Genomic DNA, 13,642 nt, shown 5'->3' with positions numbered 1-13,642 from the left:
CTGAGGAAGGTGCACGTCGAACATGATGAAGCACCTCCAAGTTCATGGAGTACAAATAAATGCGTGTCCCGTCTTCGACGCGCTGCGCCGACCGTCCTCCTCTTCCTCTGGCTCCGGCTCCGACGCCCAGCCTGGCACCTCGGTGACTGCACTGCAGTCCGAATCCTGCAAGAAAAAACAATATATATGCAATAAATAATGTGTTTTGCACCAACGTTGAGGCAGCTAACAAATTAGCCCGTGAATTTTTTCATAGACAATTTACAACCTGCTAGCCAGGCTCCGCGATGTGTTCAGCGTACTCCGTTCACCGTAGCGGCGATGGGGAAGATGTCGGTGCCACAGACGGAAGAAAGGTCACTGCACACATAGTCAAAAGACTGCATCCCTTTTCAGAGGTGGAATCTCCAACTTTTAGGTTAGTTAAGCAATAAGGTTAGAGCTAAGCTAATTGATACTGGGCTGAACAGTAACAGCAACATTACATGTTTGTTTATGTTTGCAGGGATATGGTGAAAACTCTCAACCCAAAATACATACCACCTTCCAGGGACTACCTGTCAAACACATTGATCCCGGCATCGTACAAGAAGAACCGGAATCGAGAATCGTCAGGAATCGGAATCGAAACAAAGAACCGGAATCGAGAATTGTCAGGAATCGGAATAGAAACAAAGAATTGGAATCGGAATCGTTCGAATTCAGACGATACCCAACCCTAGAGAAGGAGGTATTACACGTCAAAAGTGGCAGGATTTTTTGTGATGCAACTCGTTTTTTAAATAGGACAGGATCCCACAACGGAAAAATGATGTGCGGATTCAAAAAGTACACAACAAGTAAGGTAAAAAGACATGAAAACAAGAGGGAAAGACCACAGAAACAAATGACATCAAAGAGCACAGAGCTGATGCAACCAGCTGCCGCTTCAGCGGCACCATTTCTGCATACAGCTACAAAGTAAAACAACAAACAATTGCAGCAATTATATTGCGCACATAAAATTGCACCACAAACAACAATAACACCATCTCAACACCCAATAACCCACAGGTTATTGTCTGCTTAGCATGGCCAGAGACAGGAACGGACCCAACAAAGCGACCAAGAGCGGCGACTCCATCCTAGGCTGCCCACTAGCATCTGGCCAATTTCCAGTCTGTGCGGTTGAGGGACAATCCATCCAGGGAGACCAAAAGTGTCTGACATATGCTCATCCAGCAAAGGCTCCGTGAAGCTCGTCCTTCATTCTCTTCCTCCGCATCTCCTCCCGGACTGCGGTCCCTGGTGCAAACACGGGCATAGACAAAAGGTCCTCCTGAGGCAGGTCCAAAAGTGCACAAAAAAGCACCCAAAAAACCCTGCACAAGTCACAAAAGTGGCACTCCTTGTTGTGCAGTCCCGGCAGGGCTCCAACCAAAAGGCAAAAAGGAGATAAAAACAAGAGAGAAGAGAAAAAGAAGGGCACACAAGAGTGTAAGAGAAAATTGTGGTAATAAGTCGGCTCTTACCGTAGACATGAGCGGAGCTTGCGTCGTTCCTCGTGCACCTGTCAAAGAGGCAGCTGCGACTCTCTTGCCTCCTTCGACCGGCCGCCCCCGAACGTGGGATGCTTCCAGGTACGACTATATAATCTCACTAAAACACTGGTAACACAATAAGCAGATAAGGGATTTTCCAGAATTATCCTAGTAAATGTGTCTAATTACATCTGAATGCTCCCAATGCCCTGTCTTTTTTTTTCTTTTTTTTTCTAGTCCTTCACTCTCACTATCCTCATCCACGAATCTTTCATCCTCGCTCAAATTAATGGGGAAATCATCGCTTTCTCGGTCCGAATAGCTCTCGCTGCTGGTGGCCATGATTGTAAACAATGTGAGGATGTGAGGAGCTCCACAACCCGTGACGTCGCGCTCACATCGTCTTCTACTTCCGGTACAGGCAAGGCTTTTTTATGAGCGACCAAAAGTTGCGAACTTTATCGTCAATGTTCTCTACTAAATCTTTTCAGCAAAAATATGGCAATATCGCGAAATGATCAAGTATGACACATAGAATGGACCTGCTATCCCCGTTTAAATAAGAAAATCTCATTTCAGTAGGCCTTTAACATATCTAGACAAGATCATATTTAGATAAAACCTGTAAATATGTTTTTTTTTTCTTACAATAAAGTGCTAAAAAAGGTAATATAAAGTGGCCAAATCAGAATGATTGCGATGTGATCGCTCCTCACAGGTTTTTAATGATAGCCAACATATTTTACAATTGTTACATAAAAACTGTAATATCCCAAAAGTCAAACACTGGCTTGTAACCAAAAAAAGCTAAATATTGTGATCTCTCCTCTCACAACTAATGCATTGTTGGAAGCACAAATGCTTTAAGTGCAGGACCAGCAATGGGAGAAAGAACCAGCACGCTACCAGCACGGTACCAGCATGGTACCAGCACGGTACCAGCATGGTACCAATGACCTTGTGCAAGTACGCCCTGGAAGAGGTGGGCCAGGGCTTGGAAGCAATGGTCATGCATATGAGCAAAATGTCATTTGCAGCACATTTCTTCAGGAGAACTGTCTGGTTTAGAAAACAGTTAAACCAATATTTGTTTTCAAAACGATTTTTCTGTCAAGACGATTGATGGTCAAAGCACACTCGATCCTAAAATACCTTCAATTGGGAAAACACCAGCAGGATATTCGGACAACATGGAGATAAATTGGTGTTTGACTGAATGGGACTGGGACACCGAGCAGGTCAAAAACACATTTTGATGGTTTAGAACAGGGGTCACCAATGTGGTGCCCGCGGGCACCAGGTCGCCCATAAGGACCAGATGAGTCGCCCACTGGCATGTTCTAAAAATAGCTCAAATAGCAGCACTTACCAGTGAGCTGCCTCTATTTTTTAAATTGTATTTATTTACTAGCAAGCTGGTCTCGCTTTGCTCGACATTTTTAATTCTAAGAGAGACAAAACTCAAATAGGATTTGAAATTCCAAGAAAATATTTTAAAGACTTGGTCTTTACTTGTTTAAATAAATTCATTTATCTTTTTACTTTGCTTCTTATAAGTTTCAGAAAGACCATTTTAGTGAAAAAATAAAACCTTGAAAATGATTTTAGGATTTTTAAAACACACATACCTTTTACCTTTTATATTCCTTCCTCTTCTTTCCTGCCAATTTAAATCAATGTTCAAGTAAATTTATTTTTTTATTGTAAAGAATGATAAATACATTTGAAGTTAATTTTTCATTTTAGCTTCTGTTTTTTCAAAAATATTTCTTCAAAATTATTATGATTAAAATGAAAAAAAAATATTCTGAAAAATCTAGAAAATTTGTAGAATCAAATTTAAATCTTATTTCAAAGTCTTTTTAATTTCTTTAAAAGAAAATTGTTCTGGAAAATCTAGAAGAAATAATGATTTGTTTTTGTTAGAAATCTAGCTTGGTCCAATTTGCTATATATTCCAAAAAAGTGCAGATTGGATTTTAACCTATTTAAAAGAGGTCATCAAAATTCTAAAATTAATCTTAATCAGTTAAAATGACTAATGACGTCCCATTATTTCTTTTTTTTAATAATTTTTTCAAAAAGATTCGAATTAGCTAATTTTTCTCTTCATTTATTTTTTTGGTTGAATTTTGAATTTTAAAGAGTCAAAATTGAAGATAAACTATGTTTCAAAATTAAATGTTTATTTTTTTCGTGTTCAATTAAGTGTTTTTTTCATCATTTATTCTCTACAAAAAAACTTCCGTAAAAGGAAAAAAAATGTACGACGGAATGACAGACAGAAATATAATTTTTTTATATATATAGATGTATTTATTAAAGGTAAATTGAGCAAATTGGCTATTTCTGGCAATTTATTTAAGTGTGTATCAAACTGGTAGCCCTTTGCATTAATCAGTACCCAAGAAGTAGCTCTTGGTTTCAAAAAGGTTGGTGACCCCTGGTTTAGAAACATTTCAAGTTACTTTCTTTGAAATGTTTACGCTTCTGCACCTTAATGATGATACAGAAAGAACAGTGGGTGCACGAACAAGCCCCGCCTCCATCATTCATTCTTGTCCTTTTTCATTTTTCATCACCAGCAAATTACATAAACAGTGTTCACGGCCTCGCTCTAAAGTTGTGGGATGCATTCATGTTTTTGATCGCTGACGCCTCTTCCATTGTGACACATAGTTGTTCAGGCAAGAATAGATGATCTCTGACTCTTATCAGCCTGCAGGGCTTTCTCATTACAATTATCTAACACCTACACCGCAGCTTGTCTTCCGCTGCGGGAGTAGAAATGCGCTGAAACAAAAGTCCATGAACACAAGCACGCACGCACACGCACACCCTTTTCCGGTGATACATCACCTTGCGGGTTCCAAGCCTTACTTAGTTTACAAACCCCGTTTCCATATGAGTTGGGATTTTGTGTTAGAACAGGGGTATCAAACAGAGTGGGCCAAAATTTTAAACGGAACAAAGCCGCGGGCCAAGGTTGAACAAATTAACCTTTTAGTAGGGACCCAAACAAGTTTTGCATTGAATATTGAACAAGCAAGGCTTATATAACTTTATAGTGACATGCAAAATCCAGTTTCGAATAATAATAATAAAAAAAAATTATCAATGGCATATCAAATAAAATTTCAATAAAAATGTAATGCCTTTTTTTGTATTTGCAATCTTCTGAGGTAATTATCACATTTTTTCCACAGGCTAATAATACATTTGAAAATAAAATAATAATGAATGAACCAAACATTCAAGCCTTGAAGTAGCAAGAGAAAATGCATGAATAAAACGTTAATTATTGGTCAGTTTGCTGGAAGTTTCCCGGAAGAGTTAGTGCTGCAAGGGATTCTGGGTATTTGTTCTGTTGTGTTACGGTGCAGATGTTCACCCGAAATGTGTTTGTCATTCTTGTTTGGTGTGGGTTTACAGTGTGGCGCATATTTGTAACAGTGCTAAAGTTGTTTATACGGCCACCCTCAGTGTGACCTGTATGGCTGTCGACCAAGTATGTATTGCATTCACTTGTGTGTGTGTGTGTGTGTGTGTGTGTGTGTGTGTGTGTGTGTAAAAGCCACAAATATTATGTGACACGCTGTTAGTATGGAGGAAAAGCGGACGTGACGACAGGTTGTAGAGAACGCTAAAGGCAATGCCTTAAATGCACACCCCCAATATAGTTGTCCAGGTGGAAATCGGTAGAAATTCGGGAGAATGGTTGCCCCAGGAGATTTTCGGGAGGGGCACTGAACTTCGGGAGTCTACCGGGAAAATTAGGAGAGTTGGCAAGTATGAGTATTAGCGGTGAATGCGGTGTTACAGCGGCACCGACGCTGTATAACACCGGCGGGCCAGCTCTAATGCTAAATTGATATTGCTTCAAGGGCCAGATTAAATTACACGGCGGGCCAGATTTGGCCCGCGGGCCAGAGTTTGACACCCATGTGTTGGATGTAAATATAAACGGAATACAATGATTTGCAAATCATTTTCAACCCATATTCAGTCGAATATGCTACAAAGACAACATATTTGATGTTCAAACTGATAACCACTTGTTGGAATTTGAATTTGATGCCAGCAACACGTGACAAAGAAGTTGGGAAAGGTGGCAATAAATACCGATAAAGTTGAGGAATGCTCATCAAACACTTATTTGGAACATCCCACAGGTGGGTGCCATGATTGGGTATAAAAGCAGCTTCCATGAAATGCTAAGTAATTCACAAACAAGGATGGGGCGAGGGTCACCCCAATTGTCAAACAGTTTTAGAGCAACATTTCTCAACGAGCTATTGCAAGGAATTTCGGGATTTTACCATCCACGGTCTGTAAAATCATCAAAAGGTTCAGAGAATCTGGAGAAATCACTCCACGTAAGCGATGATATTACGGACATTTTGATCCCTCAGGTGGTACTGCATTAAAAACCAACATCAGTGTGTAAAGGATATCACTACATTAGCTCAGGAACACTTCATAAAACCACTGTCAGTAACTACAGTTGTTCGCTACATCTGTAAGTGCAAGTTAAAACTCTACTATGCAAAACAAAATGCATTTATCAACAACACCCAGAAACGCCGCCGGCTTCACTGTGCCCGAGCTCATCAAAGATGGACTGATGGAAAGTGGAAAAGTGTTCCGTGGTCTGGCGAGTCCACATTTCAAATTATATTTGGAAACTGTGGACGTGGTGTACTCCGGAACAAAGAGGAAAATAACCATCCGGATTTTACCATGCTAATTGCAGTTTGACAGAGATACTAGGAATAAGCGGTAGAAAAAAATGAATGGACTACTCTTGGCTTTCAGTATCCTGCTGGGCCTCAAAGTGCTTCAAATATCCCACTCAGCACAGCTTAGAAAGATTGTGGCTGACACTCTCCTCAATAAGCAAGTATTTGTTGAAATATCCATCTATCCATCCATTTTCTACCGCTTGTCCCTTTTGGGGTCGCTGGAGCTTATCTCAGCTGCATTCGGGCGGAAGGCGGGGTATACCCTGGACAAGTCACCATCTCATCAACACAGATAGACAACATTCACACACTAGAGACCATTTAGTGTTGACAATCAACCTATCCCCAGGTACATGTCTTTGGAGGTGGGAGGGGCCTATCCCCAGGTGCATGTCTTTGGTTGTGGGAGGGGCCTATCCCCAGGTGCATGTCTTTGGAGGTATGAGGGGCTTATCCAAAGTCTGCATGTCTTTGGTCGTGGGAGGGGCCTATCCCCATGTAGATGTCTTTGGAGGTGGGAGGGGCCTATCCACAGGTGCATGTCTTTGGAGGTGGGAGGGGCCTATCCACAGGTGCATGTCTTTGGAGGTGGGAGGAAGCCGGAGTGGAACCCATGCTGTCACAGGGAAAACATGCAAATTCCACACAGAAAGACCCCGTGCCTGGGATTGAACCCAAGACCATCTTATTGTGAGACACACACACTAATCCCTGTTCCACCGTACTGACATATTTGTTGAAATAGAAATAGATCCTTTATAACTGTCTTTACGCCTCTTCCCATGCAGAATGCCACACAGAACTGGCAACAGAGTTGAGTGGTAGCTCAACTTAAGAGTCGTTTGAGATAAAAATTGTCACTCAGCTACTTGTTTTGCATTAAAGGCCTACTGAAACCCACTACTACCGACCACGCAGTATGATAGTTTATATATCAATGATGAAATATTAACATTGCAACACATGCCAATACGGCCTTTTTAGTTTACTAAATTGCAATTTTAAATTTCCCGCAAAGTGTTGTGATGAAAACGTCGCGGTATGAAGACGCGTGCGTTTGACGTCTCGGAATGTAGCGGACATTAATTTCCAGCCCGATCCAAGCTATAAGTAGTCTGCTTTAACCGCATAATTACACAGTATTCTGGACATCTGTGTTGCTGAATCTTTTGCAATTTGTCCAATTGATAATGGAGAAGTCAAAGTAGAAAGATGGCGGTCGTTCGCTTTTAGCTTTTAGCCACACAAACACAGCCGGTGTTTCCTTGTTTAAAATTCCCGAAGGTGAAGCTTTACTATGGATCAGAGCGGTCAAGCGAACATGGATCCCGACTACATGTCAACCGGCAGTTTTTAGTGAGAAAAATATGGTAATAAGTCGGCTCTTACCGGAGACATCAGCTGAGCTTCCTTCCTGCTGCAGCTGCGTGACTTCCCTCAGAGACACCAGCGTTCAACACACACGTGGCCACACCCCTCTGACTTTCAGGTACAATTTAATCTCACTAAAACACTATCAACACAATAGGCGGATAAGGGATTTTCCAGGATTATCCTAGTAAATGTGTCTAATAACATCTGAATCGCTCCCACTGCAAAAGCCTTTTTTTTTTTGTAACTTTTTTTTTCAAGTCCTTCACTCTAAATTTCCTCATCCACAAATCTTTCATCCTCGCTCAAATTAATGGGGAAATTGTTGCTTTCTCAGTCCGAATAGCTCCAGCTGCTGCTGGCTATGATTGTAAACAATGTGAGGATGTGAGCAGCTCCACAACCCATGACGTCACGCGCACATCGTCTGCTACTTCCGGTAAAGGCAAGGCTTTTTTGTTAGCGACCAAAAGTTGCGAACTTTATCATCGATGTTCTCTACTAAATCCTTTCAGCAAAAATATGGCAATATCGCGAAATGATCAAGTATGACACATATAATGGACCTGCTATCCCCGTTTAAATAAGAAAATCTCATTTCAGTAGGCCTTTAAGTTGCAAGCAAAAATTGAAATTACAAGTTAGTTTGTGTAATAAATGTTAGAGTGAACTCTGTAAGATCCACCCAAAACATCTGGGGCCAAATGTAACAACACTGGCGTGGTATTCCTACTAAAGAGGGACGTACGCTCAAATCCAGAAAACTACATACGGCAGTAAAAAATTCAGATGCATTAAAGTGTTTGCGCTCACAAAGCCAAGCAGATTTTTTTTTTTTTACATTGCAATCAACTTGAAATTGATCCCAGATGTTGCCGTGGCTTGGCACCCTAGAACACGCCAAGGTCACGCCCCTTTATAAATAGGCAAGTCATATTGAAAGTAGCCATGTGCTTGAGCTTGGCTGGACCAATCACAATTCAGTTAGAGGTACTTTTGTCTTCTCTTTCCTCACAGCAAAATATCACGCTGTCTTTGCCACAGGCTGAAATAACACATAAGATATGATGGTGTCAGGAAGAAAGTGAAGAGGAAGATAGACGTGCATGGCCAAAAGTGACTCAGTGCTGCACGGTCAACCGTTTGAAACAATTGCAAGTGGGTGATGGTCTTTGAATCAAAAAATAAATCATCAAAAACATGACCGAGTTGGCGCATATCAGCATCTAGAAGCAGAATGAGTCCAACGTCAGGCAAGAAGCTCCTATAAGTATTGTAGTTGTTAGTAGTACATCTTACTGGATTATTTTCACACAAGATTTCTTAGCTAAAAGTTACAATTTCATTTTACATGTTCAAATTTGGCTGTTTTGGGGTCGGGGGACAACAACCGATTGATTTGATTTCAATGTATTCAATTTGAGATACAAGTCCTTTGAGTTAAGAACACCATCACAGAAACAAATAAACTGGTACAAACCCCGTTTCCATATGAGTTGGGAAATTGTATTAGTTTTAAATATAAACGGAATACATCCATCCATCCATCCATCCATCCATTTCTACCGCTTATTCTCTTTCGGGGTCGCGGGGGGCGCTGGCGCCTATCTCAGCTACAATCGGGCGGAAGGCAGGGTACACCCTGGACAAGTCGCTACCTCATCGCAGGGCCAACACAGATAGACAGACAACATTCACACTCACATTCACACACTAGGGCCAATTTAGTGTTGCCAATCAACCTTTCCCCAGGTGTATGTCTTTGGAAGTGGGAGGAAGCCGGAGTACCCGGAGGGAACCCACGCATTCACGGGGAGAACATGCAAACTCCACACAGAAAGATCCCGAGCCTGGATTTGAACCCAGGACTGCAGGAACTTCGTATTGTGAGGCAGACGCATTAACCCCTCTGCCACCGTGAAGCCTAAACTGATTTGCAAATCCTTTTCAACCCATATTCAATTGAATGTAACACAAATACAAGATATTTGATGTTCAAACTCATAAACTTTATTTTATTTTTTTGCAAATAATAATTAACTTAGAATTTCATGGCTGCAATATGTGCCAAAGTAGTTGGGAAAGGGCATGTTCACCACTGTGTTACATCACCTTTTCTTTTAACAACACTCAATAAACGTTTGGGAACTGAGGAAACTAATTGTTGAAGCTTTGAAAGTGGAATTCTTTCCCATTCTTGTTTTATATAGAGCTTCAGTCAGGGTCTCCGCTGTTGTATTTTACGGTTCATAATGAGCCACACATTTTCGATGGGAGACAGGTCTGGACTGCAGGCGGGCCAGGAAAGTACCCGCACTTTTTTTTTTTACGAAGCCGCGCTGTTGTAACATGTACTGAAAATGGCTCGGCATTGTCTTGCTGAAGTAAGCAGGGGCGTCCGTGAAAAAGACGGCGCTTGGATGGCAACATATGTTGTTCCAAAACCTGTATGTATCTTTCAGCATTAATAGTGCCTTCACAGATGTGTAAGTTACCCATGCCTTGGGCACTAATGCACCCCCATACCAACACAGATGCTGGCTTTTGAACTTTGCGTCAATAACTGTCTGGATGGTTCGCTTCCCCTTTGGTCCGGGTGACACGATGTCGAATATTTCCAAAACAATTTGAAATGTGGACTCGTCAGACCACAGAAATCTTTTCCACTTTGCATCAGTCCATCTTAGATGATCTCGGGCCCATAGAAGCCGACGGTGTTTCTGGATGTTGTTGATAAATGGCTTTCGCTTTGCATAGTAGAGCTTTAACTTGCACTTACAGATGTAGCGACAAACTGTTTTTAGTGACAGTGGTTTTCCGAAGTGTTCCTGAGCCCATGTGGTGATATTCTTTAGAGATTGATGTCTGTTTTTGATACAGTGCCGTCTGAGGGATCGAAGGTCACGGTCATTCAATGTTGGTTTCCGGCCATGCCGCTTACGTGGAGTGATTTCTCCAGATTCTCTGAACCTTTTGATGATATTATGGACCGTAGATGTTGAAATCCCTAAATTTCTTGCAATTGCACTTTGAGAAACGTTGTTCTTAAACTGTTTGACTATTTGCTCACGCAGTTGTGGACAAAGGGGTGTACCTCGCCCCATCCTTTCTTCTGAAAGACTGAACATTTTTTGGGAAGCTGTTTTTATACCCAATCATGGCACCCACCTGTTCCCAATTAGCCTGCACACCTGTGGGATGTTCCAAATAAGTGTTTGATGAGCATTCCTCAACTTTATCAGTATTTATTGCCACCTTTCCCAACTTATTTGTCACGTGTTGCTGGCATCAAATTCTAAAGTTAATGATTATTTGCAACAACAAAAAAATGTTTATCAGTTTGAACATCAAATATGTTGTCTTTGTAGCATATTCAATTGAATATGGGTTGAAAATTATTTGCAAATCATTGTATTCCGTTTATATTTACATGTAACACAATTTCCCAACTGAAATCGAAACCGGGTTTGTACATTGTGGTACCACTATATAACAAATAATACAAATACGTTTATTGTCTTTGATATCCTTTTAGTACATCGCTCTGTGGGTCGCTGTTGTTGTATTAGGGTAAATTTGTAGTTTACAAATTCCCAGTTTTCTGTAATGCAGCATTGTTGCGTTGACTCGAGAAAAACCAAGGTACTTACCTTTAGAGTACCAGTAGAGTGGAAACACAAGTTGTCTTTCATTGTATCCATCTAACCATATCTAATTGTATTGACAATCCACAAAGTATATGAAAGTACCTTCTACACATCACAAAATGCCACAAATTCAGTCAACCATTTTGAATGTTGCATTCGGAATACCTGGGGCTATTTCCGTAGATTGTTACTTCTGCACTCTGACCATGTTATCAGATCAGTCAGACTGGAAATATGCAACAATTGTAAAGAGATATGCTGTTTATCGTTATGTAAGACAAGAACACATGCTTGGGTTGTTTGATGCATTGGAAATGGTGAATAAATATTCACCAACTGAGTCAACAGCAGGGGAGGCGGGGCCTCACGTGCCATCATGGAAAGAAAAAAAATGTTAAAAGAAAAAAAAAAATTTAATTGTTATACGTATCCAGTGATTATACTTTATAAAGATATTTTCCACTTAACTTCACCATTTTTACATTATTTTTATTCAAAATTGCTGAATTTTCACATTTGCCGTTCAAATTCTGAGAAGAGACTTGCGGTGAGTCAGCAGCCAGTTGAGCCTCGCCATGGATTGCGCAATGACTCAGCTAACTGCTGGCTGCAGTGCAGTGAGACCGTATTGCTGTATGAATTATATTATACATTTCCATATTTTAGGTAGCTGAGGTATATAATGTACAGTGTATTTTGTCAACAACTGTATGTGTGTAATAGAGATGCGCGGATAGGCAATTATATAATCCGCAACCGCATCACCAAAGTCGTCATCCACCCGCCGTCCACCCGAACCAACATTATATCAGAACCGTACCCGCCCGCTGAAATACATCAGTGGTCGGCCGCCTTTACTACTCACAGAGCTATTTAAACCTGTTTCACAGAGTAACGAAGACAATTGGAACCGCTAACGTTCTCGCGGCTATCTAATAGCGTTCATCCTGATGACAAGAATATGGACATGCTGTGAAGCCATTGCCTTTGACACCTTCAACAACATGTACAGACCGATTGTTAGTCCGGCAACATGTTGTGTGCAGCTTCCGCAATCACACGTACAAGATTGAAAGGCATACTGGGTGATACAGAGTACACTGATGATTGTGATGTAAACAACTTTAACACTTACTAATATGTGCCACGCTGTGAAGCCACACCAAACAAGATTGACAAACACATTTAGGGAGAACATCCTCACAGTAAAACAACATAAACCCAACACAACAAATACCCAGAATCCTTTGTATCTGTGACACTTCCTGAATATATTTTACACCCCCCTTACCGACGCACGGGGGGTGGTGGGGTTTGCTGCTAGCGGGGTGTATAAAATAGTCAGGAAATGTCACGGATACAAAGGATTCTGGGTATTTGTTACGTTGCGTTTATGTTGTGTTACTGTGAGGATGTTCTCCCGAAATGTGTTTGTCAATCTTGTATTGTGTGGCTTCACAGCGTGGCGCATATTACTAAGAGTGTTAAAATTGTTTATATCACAACCATTAGTGTACTCTGTGTCACCCAATATGCCTTGCAGTCGTGTGCGTGTTGCTGCGGAAGTCACACACAGCATGATGCTGGACTGACAAGCAGATTGTACACGTTGTAGAAGGCGACAAAGCCAATGGCTTCATAGCACGCCCTAATACTTATTATCTGGGTGACTGCCGGCAGTCATTCTAGAGAATAATAGGAGACTAATAGCGTCTCCTATTGTCTTGTTCGCTTCATGACACGGGTCTTAAATGGCTCTTTGAATGGCAAAGGATACCGATTCCAGAACCATGTTTATCAAATATTTCCGGATGGTTCAACCGCCACCCGCCCGGATCTAATTAAAATCAATTTTTTCGTCATGTCACCCGCCCGACCCGCGGTTTATCCGCGGACTCCGCGGATGAGACCGCAAACCGCGCATCTCTAGTGTGTAACGTATTTCTTGTGCTGAGCAATCATAAAACGGCTGCGAAGACGCACTAGGTGAGGCACCTGTTCTCCCGCCTCATGGTGATAGAGGGCGCTAGTGATCCCAGGGATCATTCTTGTGATTACTCGGCTGCAGAATAAGTGACAACAAGCTACAGTTAACAAGTCAAATGCAGCGGCAGCGATCGTTAATTTTTTCCTCTCCCCTGGACTTTTAACATGGAGGATTACATATCTAAAATAAAACAGTTTTCTAAACTGGACTTTCAATCGAAGCAGGAGGTAATAATTAAAGGAAAACCAACGCTGGAGCCAAAAGGTTTGCTTCGGACAGTGATCTCCATCTTTTAAAACTGAAGAAAGATAAGGAAGACTTCTATAAACAAGTTATCGATGCTTTTGTCGAGAAGAAGCGGCGCATGGACTTCAT

Source organism: Nerophis ophidion, linkage group LG17, assembly GCF_033978795.1.
Source record: "Nerophis ophidion isolate RoL-2023_Sa linkage group LG17, RoL_Noph_v1.0, whole genome shotgun sequence".
Classification (NCBI taxonomy): domain Eukaryota; kingdom Metazoa; phylum Chordata; class Actinopteri; order Syngnathiformes; family Syngnathidae; genus Nerophis; species Nerophis ophidion.
Note: the sequence above shows the minus strand (reverse complement) of the source record.